The following is a 20,996-nucleotide window of genomic DNA, read 5'->3' as shown; positions in this document are numbered from 1 at the left end:
CTCCAGCCAGTCTCTCCTGGCTCGCTCCCCAAACCTGTGTCCCAGGGGACCAAAATCACCCGAAGACGCCTCTCCCCGGCTGACCTGTCCTCCAGAGGGCAGCCGCCTGAGCCCCCACGACCTGGGCTCGTGACCGGCCATGCAGCAGCTGTGGGGCCCGCCTGCTTCGGGGGTTCCCACCGAGACCAGGAGGAAGGAGGGTTGGGGGTTTCTAGATGCCAGCACCTCTTCCTCCACCCCCATCCGTACACCCTACAGGGGTACAGATCCTGCAGCCTCCTCAGCGCCCCAGCTCCCTCCGCCTCTTGACCCGTGACCTGACTGGCCTGGGCAATGACCCAAGTGGAAAAGCCAGCACGTGACTGGTGTCCCCTTTCCAGGCTGTCCCTCCCTTGGCAGGGAAAGCATAGGTTCCGGTTACGAGAGAGGACCAGTGTGCACAGAGAAACTCAGCCCTCCCCGTCCCCGGGGGGCTTTTCCTCCCAGTCACAGGAGCGTCTCCTCTGGAACCTTCCTGAGCCCACCTGGAGCACGAGACGAACGCGCCCCGCTGTGGCCCGTGGGAGGGCTCAGAGCGCACTGGCCTCGGTCACCAGTGCGTCTGGAGTGCACTTCACTCCGGTGCAACAACTGAGTTCTGTTTGGGGGGGCAGCAGCGGCTGTGCGGGGCCCCCAGCAGGCCGTCTGGGTACAGCCCTGAGGTCCGAGTGCAGAGCCATGAGCCCCGGTCCCTGAGTCTGAGAAAGGTGGCTGTCTCCCAGGCAGGCGCCACCTCAGCTCAGCCAACAGCCGCTGAGCATCGGTTTCTAGGAACAAGGCCCTGTCCAGACAGGGGACAGCACACAGGTAAGAGCACCTGTGTTCAAAGAACGGCGTCTGAGAGAGACCCGAACACTTGGACAGCGAAGGTTCCGTGTGCCACACACACACTGTCCAGTCCTTATCCGTTTGCCCCACGCTGGCAGCTCAAAGCCCCCCGCAAGCTCTGTGAGGTCAGCCGGAGGGGCCCTGGAGCCGTGGCATGCCCACACACGTGGCACTCCTCACTCGCTGGTGTAACTGTGGGGAGTGTGGTGCCTGGCAGTTGGCACAGTGACGTGGGTGCCAAAGTCAGACACTCTGGGTCTGGAGAATCAGAGGCTGTGGGTGGGGGTAGGGGGCACGGGGAGAGTCTCTGGGGTCCTGCTTCCTGCTCCCAGCCTTCTCCCTGAGGGTGACGGGACATCCAGCTGTGGGGGTGTTCCCGGCACCCGGCCCATGCTGTTGTCACCTTGCGGGAGGTCAGCAACCTCAGGGGGCGCCCCTCAGTCTGCAGAAGACAACCCGGCCTCCCGGCTTGTCTTCCCAGCCCCCCGCGCCCACCCCCGCTGCAGGTCTGCCTCACACTTTCTCCTGCGTGCCCCACATGCTAGCCAGACACAGCTCCCGAGGCTTCAACTTGGCTCCAGGGCGCCCCCCAGCCACCTCCCAAACTTTTGTCTTCCTTCCCACCGTACCTTCTTGAACAGCCAGCACGCTTCCCCATCTCTGCTGCATTAAAACCCACTCGTTCCAGAGGGACCCCGCCAAGTGGTGCCTTTGCACCCAGGTCCCCATCGCCTGCCTGAGCTCTCCTGGAAGATCCCGGTTAGCTGTCCTGGACGGTCACTGGTATGATCCCGAGCATCACCGCAGTGGCTCTGCAGCTGCCATCTCAGCCCCCTCATTACACTTGTCTCCTTGGAATCGGGACATGGGGTGTCCCCACCTTGACCACTCCCCAGTGGTGCACACAGGGCCTGGCCCGAGCTGCTGTTTGGTGTCGCCTGGCGAGTGCGCTGATGTGTTGTTCAAACAGAACACTCAGAACCAGCGCACTGGGGCCACCAAAGACACAGGGGAATGCAGGTCCTGGTCCCTTCCCTCCACTGCTTGTCACTTGACTGGGACAATAACATACACGAAGCTGACACCAAGAAGAGAGAAAGGGGCAGGGTTTCCACCCTGTCTGCGGGGCTCATGGGAGTCAGGCACCGGCACACCTCAGAGGTTTGTCCCACCATGTGTGATGGGGGGGCACCCCTCCCCTGTCCAGCGCCCTGCTGCTGAAGATGGCAAGACGTTCAAATGCCAACCCACCCGATGGGTGGCACATCACCTGCTCTGGGACCATGGGTTTGGTGGGGATGTTTGTCGAGCTGGCGGCTTATGGTCTGCTCCCCCTGAGTTACATGGGAGGGTCAGCCCACCCGTGAGAGAGAGCTGGCCGCAGACAGGCGGGGAAGCCAGGCCTCGTGATCAGCCCCAACCACAACTACTCCTGGCCCCCGGCCAGTGATGAGAAGCAAGAAGCAGACTGTGTCCGAAGGAGTTCTGACAGCAATGAGAAGAGAAGGCCATTCACTCAACCGGGGCCGGGCAGGGGCAACCCCTGAGGGCTGACCGGCGGGTCACCTCGGACACGGTCACCAAGACTGCAAAACATCAGCCCTCGAAGGGTCTGTGATTGCCAAACATTAGTCACTGATTTCCTGTGGTTCTTAAGAAAAAAATAAATCAACTATGATTTAGTTTCCTTTTAAGCCCAGTTCAGTTCATTCAAGGCAGCTGGCTGTTTGGAAGGCAGCTCTCCATCACTTTAAAGAGGAAGCCAGTCCATCAGCCAGACAGACGGACACATGCTTCTAGTACACATGCTTCAACTAAAAATTCTTTTCAAAGTTCCGCTTAGATGCCACTCGGAGAGACATGGGTCTGGCTGGTGCCACCCGTTGTACCGATGAAGAAACTGGGGCCCGTTCGGTTTTTATTAAAAGGGGTTTTCCCTGAGGTTCGCTCGTGAGATTCAGATTAAAACACAGGCCCGAGGGGGCGGGGCAGCTTCTAAGGTCCAGGGTCGCCCGATCCCACTGACAGTTCTCGATAATGATACACACGGGCCGTGTCTGAGGTCCAAGTTCGAGCCAGGAATTTAATACCATGAAGGCACAGCAGGAGCCGCTGAAACAAAAGGGGACGAGAGGCTGAGCAACGGCCCTTGCAAGGCCCCCAGCTGAACCGAGCCAACAAACGGGACAGCCAAAAACGGCCAACGAGTTCGAGGGGACCCCTGACGTTTGCTGCCATCTACGCAAGGCAGGGCAGTGGCCATCTTCCCACCGATCGCCCTCAGGCATCGGGGTCGCTGTCTTAGGACGACCTTCTCGCAGGGCGGGAGGCAGGGCCGGATGGCCTCCTGGGAAGTGTAGCAAGTCCTGCCCGCCCCAGCAGTGGGCGTCTGCTCCCCACCTTTCCTTAGTGGTTCGCCCGAAGCTCTGCTGCCCTCGTGGCGGGAAGCGGACCCCCAAAGTCCAAATTCACATTCCTCTGACCTGGGCCAGCAACTGTTTCACATACCTACCACTTCTCATTCCCTGCTTTCCGCTGTCCCTCTGGGATCCTTTGCTCAAAGACCACCTTAGATCCGACCTCATCAGCTGCCAACATCTCCCGACTCCGTTGTCCCCAAAAGCACTAGTCCATTTGCCAGGTGGATAAAGTCTCCATGACGCAACCGCATCAACCTTTCCGTTGTGACTTCGCCTGGAAGCATGGGGGGGGGGGCGCCCCTAGTGAGAAATCCAACGAGCCGCCACATCGGCTTCCCTTTATTTAAACAGCGGCGTGGGTGCCGACTGCAAGGCGCAGAGGGTCTGCATTGCTGCTCAGGGAGGAACTACATAGAATTAGCTGGCGCAGAGCAGAGCAATTCCTCCTGCTTCGTTCCAGAACAGTCTGTCCCCTCCTGACTGAGGTCATGCCCCTAAACATGTCTGTGTGGCCACGGGGTGTGACTCTGGCCTCTTCTGTGCCACCTGTTGACTATTTTTAGACGGAGAATAGCCCTTGTTTAACGGTGGTCTTTGCATGTCTGGCTCTGTGGAAGGTCCAGTTTCCGTGAACCATCCTCTGTCTAAGTTTCCTACTAGTTATTCTTACCTATTTTTTTCTTCCAAGTAAACTTCAGAATAATTTAATAAAATGTCCTTCCACCTTGTCCTCCCTTTAAAAAATAACCTCACTAGAACTTTGGTGACGCGGCACTGGTAAGAACTGACTTCTTCAAACTCTTCTTTTTTCTTCCAGAAAAACTGTGGGTCTCTGTCTATTTAAGAGTGGGTCCCAGGGCAGGGGGGTGCAGGGTCTGGCCAACCCTTTCTGTGAAGGGACAGAGAGGGAGTTAGGCTTTGGCAGCCTGAGCTCTCTGCCCAAAGGCCTCACCGCTGCCCTCCCGTCAGGCAGGTGCAGAAGGCACATCAATTCCACCTCCATGGTACGTCCATACCTTGACCTCGGACTTCTGGCCTGTAGACCGTGAGAATGAATTTCTGTTGTTTCAAGCCACCCAGTCTGTGGGACTTGGTTATGGCTGCCCCAGAGACGCCGATTTGTCTTCTCAGAAGCCCCCCTCCTCGCTGCTTCCTGTCACATCTGTCCCCAGCTCTCTTGTCGGTCACATCTAATACAAGCAGGACACCAAGAAGCAAATGAAAGTGAGGCTCCCAACACAGACAGTCACAGCCTCTAATGTAAAATGCGGTCTTGCCTCCATGCTTCCGGAACAATCTTTCCTAAGATCCCCAACCAGCAGGGAACCGCCCATTGCTGCTCGCCACGTTCCTGCAGGGTGAGTCAGGTGTTGGCGGGCAACAGGTAACCGCACCCCCCGCTCCCCGCCCCGTACATCCAGAGCATCAGTGTGGAGCTCTCGCCAGCTCGCCCTGCAAAGGTGTTCCTTAGCCGTAACCACGTAATTGGGGCTTTGAAACAGCCACTTTCACTAATGTGCTGGTGCTGCCTGAACACTGCGGCCGTCTGAGGACCTGCCGGAACTGTCAGGAAACCAGAGGGAGGGGCAGCGGCCCCCTCCGTGGTGGGCAATCCCAGGCAGGCTCTGGGCCCCCTCAGGCTGCAGTGGCATCGGCACCAAGCAAAGAAATACTTGGTGATTCAAATAGAAAAACGCGGAGGCAAAACCCCAGGCAGAAACCCCAGCAGCTGGAGGAAGCTGAGGGCGAGAGACGTGCTGGGGAGGCGCTCGGGCTCTGCACAGGCTCAGAGCTCCAGACCCGAGGGTCCTGCTAGACGGCAGCAGGGATGCGACGCGGTGGGACCTTCTGCCGGGGAAGAGAGAGGGCTGGCCTCAGGGTGGACACGAGGGACAGCCCAAGGCCCGAGGCCACACAGTGGAGGCCAGACAGCCCGTGACTGGCATGTAACATTTTGATGTGTCTTCTCGCAGAAACAGAATGTCACATGCATGGATTCATCAAGAGCCAGTAATGCTGGAAATGGACCAGGAAAGAAAAGGTCGTTTCTTCCCCAGTGGGCCGAGCCCCTCTGCAGCCTGGGGGATACGTGGGTGTCCACGCTCACCAACGTGTAGTCCACCCGCTCAGCCTTCTGCCTCCAGCCCCACCGCCCGGGCCTGGGGAGGGCCCGGCTCTGGTCCCCAAGGCCCCACTTGGTCTCCTAGCATGGTCCTCCGTTTCCGCACCTGATCCTTAGTAAGTTGTTATTAACGTATCACCGATGTTCTCTTCCTCCCCCTCAGTCTGCTCAGTGGGGACGACACTGGGGACATGTCATGGCACAAAGAAGGAGACGTGGCGTTCTGGAGTTGGGTCGGAGGGCCACGGCCAGCTGTGTGCTCTTGGACGTGTTTCTTAACCTGTCTGGGCCTCTGCTTCCAGCGCCCGAGCCAGGAGGACGGCCCGACCTGCCAGACCCGGCGAGCGCGCAGCACGCATTGCACGGCCATCATCCCCTTGGCCGTCCCCCTCGCAGGAGGAGGACCTGGGGGCCCCCCCGCATTGGGCCCCCACAGCCGTGCGCAGGGCTCAGACGGGCGCGGCTCTGACAAGCCGCAGATTCCCTGCGCTTCTACTCGGAGGAGCCCACACCAATCCGACCAAAGTCACCCCTGCCCACCCGGATGGCCCCCCTTTAATCAACGGTGTCGCTTGTTCCCAAGTTTGGAAAGCCTCAACGTGCAAGTCACTCCACTTCTTGGCGCCTCCATGTCCTCGTCTGTAAAACGGGGATGATACCGCCCTCCACCTCTTCAAAGTGCGGCTAACACCAGCTCCACGTGTCCCGTGCTCGGCGAAGTGCCAGCATCAGCCCCCAGACAGGGTCCCCGGTCCCGGCACCACCAACACCCTGGATGGGATCGTTTCGGGGTGGGGGCCGCCCCGCACACTGCAGGGTGCTGGGCAGCCTCCCTGCCTCTGCCCATTAGAAGCCAGCGGCACCCCTGTTCCCAAACAACCCGGGATGCCCCCAGCCATGGCCAAGGGTCCCCCGAGGGGCAGCACCAGTGTTGTTATTTGCCCTCTAAATCCGAGCCCCTGGCTGGCACACTGCTGTCTCTCCAGTTCCTTCCCTCCCGTTTCCGGGTCAAGGTCAGGTCTGTCTCCACCTCCTAGAGCCCGCACCCCAGAGGGCCTCCAATGAGCAGTTCCTCAGCCCTGGTTCTGTTGGAACCGCCTGGGGAAGCTTCTAAGCAGCACCTCCCCTTTTAAAAAGCTCTCAGGACGTTCTCCTTCGAAGACAGGACAGACAATCACCGCACAGGCTGGACCCACTTGCCCCCCCACCCCGAGAATCTACAGAGGTCCCTCCATTGAGAACCCAGGTCCCACTCTCTTAGGCTCAACGCAGATGGTGGCCCTAGACATTCCCCCGCCCGGCCTCCGCTGGGCCCAACCACACTCTCCCTACCCGTGAGGGCGCGGCCCTTCCCCAAGGCTCACTATTCGCTCACTAAATGCTCACTCTTCGCAGGTGTTCAGTCCTTGCTAAAAACAAAAATCCACTTAGCAGCCAATCTACCACCTGCTCCATCACCCCACTGTCTCCCCCCACACAACTGCACAGTCCGTATGTTTGGTCCCATCAAAGGACGGGACCCCAGCTTCAACCCCCCAGGTGACAGCAGCACCCCTGACCCCATTGCGATGAGCAAAGATGCTCTCCAGACATTGCCCCGTGTCCCCTGCTGACACCACAGGGCCAGCCAGTGACTATTTTAGGCTTTGTGGGCCATTTGGCCTCTTCTGGAACCAGTCCGCTCTGCCTGTGAAAGGCAGATGCAGCCACAGCCGGCGTGGGGCCCGGCTGGGCTCCAATAAAACCTTACCTACAAACAGGCAGCGCAGACCAGCCCTCCCCCCCCCTCCGCCCCCGTCCTTGAGGGCGGGCGCTCAGGCCTGCCTGCATGCTGGACCGCAGGCCCCCAGGCCAACAGCCAGGTGGCAAAGTGGAGTGAGGTGGACCCGGAGTCCAGAGACGGCGGCTCCGGCCCCTGACGTCCTGGCCGCCCTCCCTGCTGCTTCCTCTGGGATGTCTTTGTAACAGTTAAAATCTGGTACAATTGCACGGGAATATGTTTCCCATAAACATGTGACTCCACAGATTTCTGACCGATCCATTTTTACCGAAACCCATGAATTTAGGTACAATACCCTGAAGGAAGGGAGCAAGTGGAGCTTCTGAGATTTTCTGAACGCGAACATGCCCAATCCCTAGGAAGGCGGCAGGCAGGCAAGCAGGAGGGAGGGAGGGGAGGAGGGGAGACCCTATTGGAACAAGGCAGGAAGAGACAAGGGACACCAGGCGGGGCTCCCACCTGCCACCTGCTGTCCCCTTCCCAGGGCGTGCTGAGTCCAGAGGGGCAGCTTTCTCAGGTTTCCCCCTCGCCTGCCCGCAGCCCAGGGCAGGATTAGAGTCTGGAGCCAGAGGGCTGGGTGTGAGCAGCTGCAGGGACCAGCCAGCACTGAGCACCTCACCCCACCCCCTGGGACACAGACCAAAGGGTGGAGAGGACACAGACGTGGGATTCCATGCCCTGGAAGGAAGCCAAGAGGCTGGGTGCAAGGGGCCCCCAGGGTGGGTCACCCTCCCAAAGCCAACAGGCCCGTCTGTCCTCTCCCCTTCCTGCCCGGGGAAGGCGTGTTTCACCGGCGGACTTTGGAGGCCGGGAGGTTCAGGAAACCTTGCTTCCTCTGAGGGATGCTCCACAGGGCAGAGGCGGGGCAAGAGGGTCAGTCCAGGCTGTGGACACAAAGGAGCAGGGAATGTCAGGGACCGGCTGGGCTGGTGGCCTCCGACTCAGAGGAGCTGGGGGTCCATGGGGTGAAGGCTCCTGGCCCCACAGTGGCATTGTCACCGGTAGGGACAGGCTGCGCCATCACTGAAGAGGCATGACAGGAAAGGGCCCATGCGCTCAGATTAGCAGAAGTGTGATAAAGGGACAATTTACAGGTGTGGGGGGCGGGGTGCAAGATAGCAGGGGTGAGGGGAAGGAGCAGCAGCTACTGGGCCCTGGAGACACAGGGTCCCTCAGTCAGGGGAAGCAGAGAGAGCACCAGGCTACGCTGCAGGGAGGGGCCACCCTGTTCTCTCGCTGCCCCATCCTCTCCGCTGGCCAGTCCTAACTGGAGGGCCTTGCCCCCGATCTACCCGCAGCAGGGGAGGACAGGCTGGGAGGGACAGAGGGACAGACCAACAGCAGCCAGCACAGAGGAGGCCCAGAAGGCTGTTTTCTCAAAACAAGCCTCCCGCAAGGACCTGACGCAGGTGACCAGGGGACCCCACCTGCAGAAACACCTGGCAGGTCTGCTGTCAACACCCCCTCAGTGAGCAGCACCTTCCTCGGTCACTCGCTGTTCCTGGCATTGCTGTGTCAACACACAGCTGAGTGACCCCACAGGGACAACAGCAGACTGGCCTCTGTGTGACGGCAGCCCACGCTGGCCCACGCCGCAGGGGACTCCAACAGCGGGCCAACACCGGCTCTTGGAGAGTCAGAAAATACTGGGGACAGACATGGGGGCGTAGGGCAGGAGTCAAAACCTAGGGGTCTCTCAAGAGCTCTTAGAATGACACAGGACACCCAAATCTAACGTGCCCCAGCCACACTGCTCGCGTGAGCCAGAGGCCGGACAGCACAGCCCGCCGCCCAGAGGGGGCCCCCACAAAAAGGAAGGCGATTCTGAGCCGCCCCACGGCTGGGGGGAGCCCTGGCAGTGTGGCTGGATGGTGCCACTTGTGAGAGGCAACCAGAACAGGCAAACCCACGCAGACAGGAGCCAGTTGGCGTTTGCAGGTGGCTGCGCACGGGGCTCCCTTCAGTGGTAAAGTGTTTCGGAACCTCAAGTGCCACCGAGAGCCCCGAACGCCGTGCAGCCTGCACTGTCCCGAAGGGCCCCCATTTCCCGTCACCACCCACTGGCGGCCCGGGGTCGCCTGGGCCCTGGGTTTCCACAGACTGCCTGCTGGGCCCCTTGGATTTCCAGCTTCCGCTCAGAGTAGGCCCAAGTGCAACCCCAAACCCTAAGGCCGTCCCCACCCTGGAAACGAGGGACAGCGTCTGGACGGAACGAGGAAACAAAAGTATTAAGAAGACGAAGGAAATAAAGAGTTTTCACTGGTGGCTGTCGAGTTTGATCGTGGTGCGAGCTGAGCACTCCAGCCACGGGGAGACGCTTGGTTACTCCGTCCGGGTGCCCCGATTAGCTCGCCTCCAAGTCACCCCGTCTCCCGGCAGGCCCGAGGCCTTGCTCCAAGTCAGGGGCTGCGGACGTTGCCGACGGCACAGACCCGCGGAGGAATCGGGTCAGGGCGAGGGGCTCTGTCTTTAGAAAACCACCCGTACCTGTAAAGCTTGCTGCAGACCCTCTCAAAGGGCCCCGCTAGGAGCCCATGAAGGCAAACATACTTCTTCTGTTGTTGATACACGTTTGCCCTGGCCGGGTAGCTCAGCGGGTTAGAGCATCATCCCGATACCGATAGGATGCGGGTTCAATCCCTGGTCAGGGCACATATAAAAAAAATCAACCAGTGAATGCACAGATAAGTAACAAATCGATGCTTCTCCCCGCCCTTTTCTTTCTCTCTCTAAAAAATCAATTTATTACATTCGACAAACCAGGCTCCAGACCGCTATTCTCACCACAGGACGCCCCAGGCCAACCCAGAGCCTTGATGAACCCTGTTTAAATTTCAGCAGAACCTGCAGGCCGAGGGGAAGGTATACGCACATCCCAGCCCATCTGCAGGCACGGGAAGTGTAGACAGGATTCATGGGCCACGACAGGGAAGGGAGAAGAATTGAGCCGTGTTTGTTGAGCTCAAAGTCCGGGGCTGCTGGAGCTGGGTGGGGAGGCAGGAGAGGGAAAGGTGCCCCGTGCACAAGGAGCCAGGGCGAAAGCCCCACCACACAGGCACAGCCAGGCAGCCCCTCCCGGGGCTGCTGGCAGAGGGGGCCGACCTGGGTCTGGCGGACAGCGGACAGCGGTCGCAATAGGAAGACACTCTGTGACCTCGGACTGCCACGAGCTAGCTAAGTCTGCTTCTTCTGCCAAGTGCAAAGCCTGGCTCAGCGGCCTTTCAAGCCCCTCCCTACCCCTGAGGAGAGTGGAGGGGGGTACTGGGTGCACCTCACGTATGACTCCAGGCCCTGTGTTCCCCAATAGGGACAGCAGCATCTCAGCTGGCTGCCCGCCCCACAGACCGCAGAGCACGCACACCGCAAGACCCGAGTCAGTCCAGCTCAGCTCTCCTGGGGCCCCAAGTAACTCACTCTGGCCACCGGTCAGGTTAATCCCTCTTTGGACCTTTGGGGCCCCTGGGACGACCTGGGGTCAGGAGGGCAACGTGCCTGAGAAATGGCAGGGCAGAGCCACCCCAACTACAGGTTCACAGAGAAGCCTCTGGACTAATGTTGGGGACCCTCGAGAAGGGGGTCTCAGAGAAGCTACATGGCTGGTCCAAAGGGGTGGGGCTGTGGCAAAACCAGAGACCAGGAGGGAGGGAGAGAGGGAGGGAGGTGGGAGGGAGGAGGGATAGGAAGCTTTCACATAAGCCCAGGTGAGGACAGGCACACCACCTGTTCCCTTTCCTGCAAGAACCTATGGTCACGGCTCCCTGGTCCAGACACACCTGGTCTGGACACCCCCATGGCCCTGCCCTCGCCCCCCAGCGGGCCAGCAATGGACACAGATCCGCAGCCTGCCGCGGCACGCACTCCAGGACTGCCGTGCTCGGCTGCAGGCCGCTCCCCGGCCCGGCGTGCGCTGGGCAAGCCTCGGGGCCAGGTGACCGGGGGAAGCGCGACTCTCGAAGAGCAGCTTCACTTCTCAAATTCCAGCGCCCAGGCCGTCTGCGACCTGCCGCGCTCCATCTCTGGATCTCTCCAGTCACCCTCCCATGTTTCTCCTGGAGCAGGTCTGAGTGCCTATCCATTTCTTTTTATCTCAGAACCTTCTGAGGCTCCGTTTCTGCAGAAGAGGAAACGGAGGGCCAAGGAAATGAATTTGTGCCACGTGGGCTCAGGCGGGCATCACTGAAATTCGTTTAAAAACAGGACTGAAGCTGTGAGCTGTGCTCAGAGTCACTGGCCAGACCCAGGACCGAAAGGCCTTGCCGCGGCCCTCGTGGCCCTGCCTGCAGAGCGGCCTGCCCAGTGGACTTCGCAAAATGAGCTGACAAAGGGGGGAAACGCCAGCCCCAGGGACAGGAAACCCGGGCTTTCAGATTAGACTGGAAATTTCTTTGTGAGTCTGAGCCGGTTTCAGTCAGAGACTGGAAGGCTCCTAAAATAAACAATGGCAGACTCTTTCTCCATTCGCACCTTTTATCTCCAAAGCCGCAAGAATGTTAAAAATTTCCCCTGGTCTTCACGACACAGGCTGCTGGCAGCCTGCTTTAAGAAGCGTGAAAAGGCAAGGCTAGTAGCTCTGAGGCCCAAACACGAGGCTCTGAGGAACACAAATGCCACTTTTAGTGTGGCGTGTGGCTGGGGGGCTGGGGGCCCCTGCTCAGGTTTCTAGTCTGTCCACCTGCCCCAGGCCTCGCTTCGAGGCGGTGACCTCCTGCATTGGGTGGGGGCCCTTCATTATTGGAGCAGCAACGGTTGTGAAAGGGGCTGAGTAACGTGTCAGGTCCACCAGGCAGGGCTGCGGGGCTCCCCTGCCCCGGTCTCGGGGAGGTCGGACCTGTGGACCACACAGGGCTCTACAGTGTGATCCACCATAACTTCCTGACCTGACGGGGTCCTCGCGGGCAGTCACTCCCCAGCCCATGACTTCTGAAAGGTTTATCTTTGCCTGAAGCCAGCGCTGTCCATTGTTTCTATGCAGCTAGGTGAATGGCCTTTGAAATAAGCCGCGACCACCCTGGAGAGGGAGCTCGGAATCCTTCAGAATCCCAATGTTCCTGTAATTCAGTCTCGCCTGGCTTTCTTCCACCTCCCGCCTCCCTGTAACCTTCCTTAGGGTTCTTCTTTAACTCCAAATGTATAAAAGAAGCTGCAAACCGTCCTCCTAAAGAAGCACTTCGCTCAGTCTGTTGAGATCTTGCTTCCAGGTGTGTCCTTGTTTGGCTCCGTAAGTTTTTATCCAAGTTCGGGACAGGTGTGGATGTCCCAAAGGGGCCCACGCAGGCCTCGGCTGGTGCGGAACCAGTGCCTCTGGGTCACCTGGCCAGGGACAGTCCACGCAGGCCTGGCTGTCTTGACGTCAAGGACGCTGGCCGACAGCGCTCTGTCCCAGGGACGTCTGAAAGGCGGGATCGCCCCAACATACAGACTGGAGCCCTAGTCAAACCTCAAAAGTGATGCCAAGGAAGGAGGGGAGAGGGCACTGGAAGGGCTATTTGTGAATGGATACGGGCGTTCCCACGGGGTGATGAGAACGGGGAACCCCGAGATGGTGGTGGCTATACAGCACTGTGAACACACTGAAGGCCAACGGTGTGCACCCCAGAACAGTTCATTGGATATTACATGAAATTCACATAGTCAGGGGCGTTTAGAGACCCCTGTCTGAAAAACAACCCCAGGAGAACTAAAATTTGTCAGTGTTTCTCCATGAGGCCCAGACAGAGAGTCTCCGCCCGGCCACCCCCTCCGAGAGCGGACGAGTCCAGGAAGCTGAAGGGCTCCATCCTCTGAGACCACCCAACTCACTTCTTAATTATGTCCTTGGCGTTCAAGTCAGTGTACAGTTCTAAGAGAAAAGAAATTAATTTCACCTGTTTAGAAATTAGCTGAGTGGCTCACGTTTGGGGTTCAAATGCCATCTGCGCTGGCCGGTGCTGGCCTTGGGCTCACTGCCCACGGAGTGCCCTCCCAGGCTCCGGGAAAGGGAGGCAGCAAGGAAGGAGTAGCTTGGGGCTCACAAACGTGGGCCACAGGCCTGGTCTTTGCCTGTCCTTAGCAACCGTCCTCTGATCCTGAACTCTGTGAGCCGCCTTTCTTATCTGTAAAGAGGGCGGGACGCACAGTGCCCCGGGCCGCAGCAGGCAGAGCCTGCAGAGGGTGCTCAGCTGAAGCATCTGGAGCTGGACAGCTGTGGGGACGAGCTGGGCAACCCCCCCCCCCCCCCGCCCCGCCGCAAGCTCCGGCCTTGGCTGGCATCACGGGGGAGCATGCTGTGGGGCCAAGTTCTGTCACTTCCAGTTACATCAGCCATTCACACTGGTCTTAGCAGGAAGGGCGCTGGGGTCTGCTCCTTCCTGCTCCCTCACTCGGCCCATCACCTTCAGCAGCAGTGTCCACGGGCACCTGATAACTCCTTCTGACCATGATTAACAGCGGATCACGAACAGGTTAAGATCCTGACCCCAAGCTGCAGGGATTACACGCAAATCACCAAACTAGGCACCAGCAAAGCTCGGGACACAGAAACTGAAACCCTGGAAAGCCCCATCTCCCAAAGAACTTGAGACAAATCAGATTGTGAATATTAAGAAGCACAGAGAAAGGATGTAGATATGTTTCTGGGGGGAAAAGCCACAAAAGGTCCAGTATGTTAAGTCGCCACAGCCAGCGATGGTCGCTTTAGATGCTGGGACACAGGTCCACTCCGCCATCCCCAGGCAGGTAAAGGTGCACCTCCCTCGCTCTCCGGGCTCCCAGGAGTCCTTTATGCCAGGACAGGGATGGAGGCAGCTTTGGCTCATCTCCAGACGGCCAGGCCCACCCCCTCTCTCCTGTTTTCTCTTCCCAGAAGTCTTGCTGCTCTCCTAAGCCTGGCTCAGTGCCAGGAAAAGCAAACCACGTAAATGACACCCAGGGAACTGCTGGAGCCAGGGAGGGGCCCCAGGCAGGGCCCCCGAGAATCTCCCTCTGTCCAGCCCAGGAGGGGCCTGCTCTGGGTGCACCTGGGGTTGGACAGGAAGTCCTGCGGCACAGCCCACCGGTATCTCTAAGGTTTATCTATGGAGAAGCTGCATACTTGTGTTTGATTTCAACCCCCCCAGCATTCTGGCCAGTGCCAGGCCCGAAGAATGCTAGGAATGTGGATGCCTTTCTTCTGGTTTCACCGCTACCCAAACAGACCGCAGCCTCTGGCCAGGGGGCTGCACTTATAAGGGCAAGACCTGCTGCAGGCTGCGTCCAGGGCAGAAGTATTTTAAGTCTTCGGGACCTCCGTGCGCTGGGGACTGGCCCTGGGACCAGAACACGTCACCCCCGCCCCCCCCCTCGAATTCTTCACTTCCCTCCTCAAAGCCCCAGGTCCCACCCTGAAGACATCCCGAACATTCTTTCCGTCCTAAAGCACAGGCAGATCCTGGCGAACAAAGATGTGGAGAAAGTCTGGACAAAATCCAATCTTCTCCCCCCGCCCCCACCCCCGAACAGAGGGCTGTGTGATGAAAGAAGAACCTGAAATAACTCCAGCGGCTCCCACTCGCTTTGGAGTGGCTTTCTTTGCTCAAACGTGAGCCTCCAGGAAGCAGCCCGGAGCTGCTCTCTCTCACGTCTCCCCACTACCCAGCCTCATGCAAATGTCCGTTTTACTTCTGCCGCCCTGCTTTCGCTGGGAGGAAGGGCTCTTCGTTGCAGTGTTGAAACACAGGAAGGCTGCGACCCACGATGGAGATGATCTGGCGTAACTGACTTCACAAAAGGCAGTCAGTTTCCTTCCATTGCCAGAGCACAGCAAGAGCAGCCAAGAAAACAGCCGAGAACATTCTACCAGGATATCGTTTACTCTTCCCTTTCTGCTGCGGGTGCCAGCCGCCTCCAGGTGTTCCTCAGGAGCACGCTGGTGCTTCCGTTTAACATTTTCTGCTATTGTACTCCAAGGACAGACGCTGTCCCAGGGCCCAGTGGGGGTGACCCGGAACAGCAGGGCCACCCGCAGCTCCCTCGGGTCCCATGTGCTTCGTCACTGTTTGGGAGCTCATGACCTCTTACGCTGTAAGAACAGGCCTTTGTGCAAACACAACAGGACAGCCAACCGGGGCTCCGTCAGGTTCTGGGTAGAGTGCGCACATTCCAGGGGCGGCCACACAGGGGGAAGCCACAGAAAGGAAATGCAAACGAGGGACTGTTTTGGGGACACCGCGGTGCCAGGCACACTGGTGACATCTGACCTTCTCGCAAAGACAGGCCGTGAGGGAGATGGTCAGGAGCGACCGGAAGCTTCCGAAAGCTGCTTCTCCCCCCTGCGCTGCTCTGCAGGTGCACCGGGCTCGCCTCCCCACACACACCTGTGCACCTTGGTCAGGACGCAGCGGCCGCCACCACGCAGCAGGCCCAGGTGCGGCGACTCACTCAAACACCCCGTGCGCATCGCTCACCTGCCACAGGCCCCCAGCTCCGGATGTCAGAGGCGGCGTCCCGGGACCCGGCTTTCCATCCCGAAAAGAGGGGGGACGCTGCAAGACAACAAGGGAACCATGACTAAGATACACGCTTGCTCAGCTCCACACCCCGCATCTCTGCTTTCCCTCCAAGGCTTGTCCACACCTAGGGCAGCTGCACTCACGTGGGCAGGGCAGGACAGGATGGACACGGCCAGGTGGCACCCACGTGCCTGTTCCACCCCACCTGTAGGACCTTGTCCTAGAACTGCCCCCCTGGGGCCCCACACAGGGTGAAAAGGCAGACGGACCCTCATCTGCTCCCAGCTACTGAGAACACTCAAGAAACAGCCGCCAGGGTGGGAGCTCCTGGGTCTCCAAGGGCTCCGCCGAGACCGCAGGGCAGCCCCTCTCCCGGGGCGTGTCCCCTGGGGTCCCTGCAGACCTCCGGCACCACAACTGTCTACTACCCAGGGAGCCAAGTCAGAGACGAGGGCCTTTTCTGTCATTTCTCCCCCAGGGGTGCGCCGTCCCCCCCTGCTGTTCCTTCCGCTGCAAACACTGGGGGTGTCAGCTCAGCAGAGTCTCATCGGCTGAACCCTAAACACACATCCCAGCCACCTGGCAGCAGCGGGGCCTCCTCCCCACAGGCTGTGGTCGCGAGGAGGCGGTTCAGGTCACAGGGCACTCACGTGGTAATACAGAGTCCACGCCTGTGACAGATTCCCTAAACAAGTTTGATAATGACAAGAGAGGAGCGGCACTGAAGGCCACCCACCCCGCGCATCCCCTCGGAGCTCCCTACATCAGGGCTGACATTCTGCACAGGGTCACAGAGGGCTCTGGGCTGGCGAGGAGCCCCAGACCTGGTCAGGCTGGGAAACGGGAGGCGGGAATTCCGCTCTGGGCACCTTCCCTACATCAAGGCCACCGGGCCTGCAACAGGGGTGTCCCCTCCGCCAGCACAGCCCGTGACAGCCCCTCCTACGTATAAATATTTCACATGCAATTAAAACGAGCATTGCGAGAAGGCCAGGATGCTCCCCGGCGATGCTGGGACGGCTGGCTGTTTTCCAGGCCTCCGTTTCCCCGGGGGCTTCAACAAGAAAATGAATCCCAGATGCACGCAAAGGCGGGGGGCGGGAGGGAAGGAAATGTCTAGCAGGCAGGACCATCTCGCGTGGATACAGTTCATCCCCGCGGTCCACACAGACCTCCCACGGGTACAGCGATGCGCGACATCCCTCGCAGAGGGGAAGGGCTGCGTCCCAGCCAGGGAACCCCACGGACAAGGCAGTAACTCGAGGAAACACACCCTGGCACGAGAAAAGAGAAGATTGGGTCCCGAAGGAGGTGGGAAGATGGGGGCCGTGGACGCCGAAGTCTCAGGACACAGAGGCCGCTGCCACCCATCGTGCGGTTACTTTGGACGCGGCCGCCGGGTGGCTCACGGGTCCGCAGAGGACTCAGAAGATCCTGCCAACTTCAGCACATGCATCGCAGTGCCCGCGGGGTCCGAGGGTTTCTGTCAGGACAGAACCATTGAGAACCTCGCCACGTCGTTACAAGCGGAAAAAAGGAACTGGAAACGCACCAGAGGAAGTGAAGCTGAACAGAAGGGGCCTCTCGGGAGTGGGTTTATGGGTGCTTTCTGCGTGCCCAGTCTTCGGTTTTTCCCATTGGTTTGACAGTGAATGTGTGCGGCTTCTTTTTCCTTAGGACTTTTCAGAGTGACCCCTCCAAAGTCAGTACGCCAGCCTGAGAATCGGGTGCCTCCTTTCCTGTCTACTCCACCCCCACCCCCACATCAAGGCTGGGGTGACGGTGCCCATCCCGCTGGGCCCCTCACAGAGGCCGAGAGGCAGGCAGGGGCTGGTGAGGCCACCGAGTCCCCGCAAAGAGCACCTCCCAGTGCTCGGCGCATCCTCTGGGGCGCTCACCCCACCCCAGGCGGCGGCCACCCGGCTGCGGACTGACTGTTACCCCCGTCTGCACTCCCAGGGCTGCCAGGCTTCCTCTCCCTTCACCAAGGGCACTTCCTCTCCGAGTCCCTGAGCGCCGGGGTCAGGGCCTGCAAGCGCTCTGGGGCTCATCACTGGTTCCTTCCAGCTCTCCTACAGCTCAGGCCTGGAGCTGCGCTGTGCTTCCTCACGGGACCCCTGGCAGGGGCCCGGGCTGGGGGGGGGGGGGGGCGGGGTCAGGCGAACTCACACCCATACCCCCCACATGATGGACAGACCCAGAGCTGCCTGGCCAGGCCGACCCCATGGCAGCAAGACGTCAGGCCAGACTCTGGGTAGGGACAGGGGGACCCATGGAGCCTTCTTGGGCAACTTGGTGTTGGTGTGGGGGCAGGGAGGCCCATCCATGGTCTTGCAGGTGAGGCCCCAGGTGGGTGGGTCCAGTGGACAGGGCCGCTGCCCGTCTCTGCCTCCCCCGCTCCGTGCTCTATTGCTCCGAAAACCCCAGGTTTCAGCACAAACGCCAGCTTTTCCGAGAGGAGACCCTGATCTCCCGGCGAACTCTTCTCCTGAGGGAGCTGCCATTCACCGTGTGGGTTCCCCAAGTGAGCCTGAAGCCCCGAGGTCTATGAGATGCCTAACTTCCTCATTGGGGGGGGGGGGGCGTCGAGAAACATCAGTGCCATCATTAGACCAAATCTGGGGGAGATCTCCGAGAACGCAGCACTGCTGAGAAGCAGCGCACAAAGATACGGCTCCATCACCCGCCGAGTCTCTACAATGAGTGTCCTCTACATCCAATGAGAGCGGCGTTGGCTGCCACATCCGTGCCACGATGGCAGTCGATCCTGCCCCGGAGGCTGCAAGGCCCGGGGCCTAAACCAGCAAGGAGAGGCTCCCGGACCTTAGAAACCTGTAGTCACACAAAGACAAATGACAACTCTGTCCTAAATCCTCACCCCCAGACAGCCACCAACAAGAAACTCAGACACTCCTTCCCCTTCTCCTACGGTATAGGTGGCACTCTGCCCCCCAATTCATATGAGGACCCCCAGGACCTCAAAATGCAACCGTATTTGGAGAAGGAGTCTTTAGAGGTAGTGGAGTTAAAATGAGGTCACTAGGGTGGGCCTTAATCCAATCTGACCGGCACCTTTACAAGGGGGACATCTGGAGGCCCCCTCACACAGGGAGGCGCCAAGGGAGCTTGAAGGCAGGGATCTAAGCCAAGGGCCACCAACAGGGCCTGGAAGAGCCCCCTCCCAGCCCCAGACGGAACCAGCCCCACCGACCCGCAATCTCAGACTTCCAGCTTCCACACCCGTGAGACCGTACACCTCTGTCATTTAAGCCACCCAATCCGTGGTTCTTTGTTAGGGCAGCCCCAGCGAACTGACACACTCTAGCTGCAGAACGGGGAAAGGAGTTCATTCGCATGCCTGGGCGGTCCCGGGGGGCTGTGGCACCAGTGGCAGCTGTGAGAATGCTTGCTCTCTGTACACCCCTCACTTGTCAGGGGCCCCGAATCAGCCTCCCCCCCAACCGGAGCTGGTCCTTGCCACAGGGCCACGCCTCCCAAGGCAGGACCCACACGGTTTCCGGACGTCACCAGACACCCCGAGCTCCATTTTTGGTCCCAACAACCTCAGCACAAGCTCAGGGGCCCAACCCACCCATCCGCCCAACACAGCTCTTCAGGGGTGGAGGCAGAGTGACAGTAGGGTGGCTCTGGACGACTGGGAACGACGAGGCCTATTCTTATGTTTCCAAGCTGCCACAGAGGACGTGCATAGATTCCCTGGCCGAAGAACCCTCACATCCTGTGTCTGCTCACTTCAGGGCTGGGGTCTCTCCGGGGCAGAAAGAGGCTCTCCCCGCCTCCTGCCCGTGTCTAAAAGCGCCACAGTAGAATGAGAGGGAAAGTGGGACCCCACAAATCCTCGCCCTCTTCTAGAGGCGAACTCCGGCCCGTGTGCCCAATCCAGTGCGTCACTGTGTCTCCCTATGGCCCATGAACAAAGACTGTGTTAATTTTTCTAAATAGTTGGGGAGAAACTCAAAATAAGATTATTTTGTGACGTGAAAATCACAGGAAATTCAAAGCACAGTATCCCGAAGTAAAGTTATCATGCGAATTGAACACAGCCACACCTCTGAGTTCCCATTCTGTCCAGTCCTTTTGTGCGTCTGAGGGCACGGGGACCGCGTGGCCCACGAAGCTGAAAATGTTTACTCTCCGGCCTTTTCCAGAAAAAGCACGCTGACCCCGCTTATGTGGTGGGTGGAGAAGCCAGGCCATAGTGGGGCACAGCACAGGGCCGTGGACGCGCACCCACGGGCATGTGGCTGGGCGCCCACTCCTGGCAGAGGGAGCAGGTGCATGAGAGGCGGCAACAGGGCAGGAAAGGAAACGCCAGGAAGGTGTGAGGTGTGGCTGGACGCGGAGACAGACGTGGCCCCAAAGATAAACTTCATCCAGTCAAGCTTGGTCTCTAGAGCTGGCTCCAAGGTCAAGAGGGAAGGCACTCCTGGCATCGGCACACAGGGGTCCCCCAGCCCCCACACTTGATAAGGATCGGGTCCTGTACAAAGTGACGCTCAGGACGAACCCGGATTTCTCAGCTCGGCCACTGGCCCTGCGTGGGTCGTGGCTCACGTAGAAACCCGAGACAACCCACCTACAAAATCGGGAACGTAACCCTTGGGTAGACGGGCAACGGCCTTTGTGTTTAACGCTCCCAAGGTCAACACCGTGGGAACGGTTCATGGAAACAGTATTTCGGGGCGTGGTGGATGATATGGCCAAGTGAGGGTGTCTGACATTGCCCCTGGTTCAGGTGGTGAAATTTTCTCATGCAGAACACAGAACCGGTTTGTTTATCTCTCCTCTGGTGACACAACATCTCAAATTCGACTGCAGGTGCGATAAGGCAGAGGCTCTCGCCTCTCGGGCACTGAGCAGGAAGCACAGAGGGGAGGGGCCTCCTGAGACAAGCAACCAGATGCCCACAGCGGCTTCACTGTGAGTGTGTCCATTCCCTCCCACACCTGGGGCTCCTACCTGGGACCTGCCATGCCTCAAGTCAGTGGTCTGGGTCCCCATGCGGCCCCCTGCATTTCTGACCACACTTCCTCCCTGGGCGAGGCTTCTGTCTGTCTGGGTGGGAGGCAGAAGGCACTGGGTATGAGCTGTGCCTTCTCAGGTACGTGGATGCCCACACCTGTGGCCCGAAGACTGCTTCCTCCTCCTCCTCCTCCTCCTCCTCCTCCTGTGGGCTGTGCCTTGTCATAGAAATTGTTATGTATTTAATTTTGCACGAATGAATGGCCACAAGCCACAAGCTGAGACCAGAGCAGCTTCTACGACAACCCAAGTGGAACATCTCAGAAAGATGGACAACGGTGAACCACGAGCATGGCCTG

At 59.3% G+C, this 20,996-nt stretch overlaps 1 protein-coding gene across 6 annotated transcripts in view; it reads right to left on the bottom strand.

Moving 5' to 3' along the window:
- The window catches only part of SH3BP4 (SH3 domain binding protein 4), a 72,005-nt gene that overhangs the window by 19,968 nt on the left and 31,041 nt on the right, over positions 1 to 20,996 (bottom strand). For 3 of the 6 annotated variants that reach the window (XM_053919233.2, XM_053919232.2, XM_053919235.1), the window contains exon 2: positions 15,610 to 15,687. The exons of 1 other annotated variant lie outside the window; for it this stretch is intronic. The gene's annotated coding sequence lies outside the window, so the exon portion shown is untranslated. Of the gene's footprint in view, positions 1 to 15,609; positions 15,688 to 16,927; positions 17,138 to 20,996 lie in introns of all 6 variants that reach the window. 2 more of the 6 variants (XM_053919237.2, XM_053919234.2) reach the window with 1 other exon arrangement.

The sequence above is a fragment of the Desmodus rotundus genome, chromosome 2 (assembly GCF_022682495.2).
Source record: "Desmodus rotundus isolate HL8 chromosome 2, HLdesRot8A.1, whole genome shotgun sequence".
NCBI lineage: Eukaryota > Metazoa > Chordata > Mammalia > Chiroptera > Phyllostomidae > Desmodus > Desmodus rotundus.
This window is presented reverse-complemented; position numbering and strand designations above follow the sequence as displayed.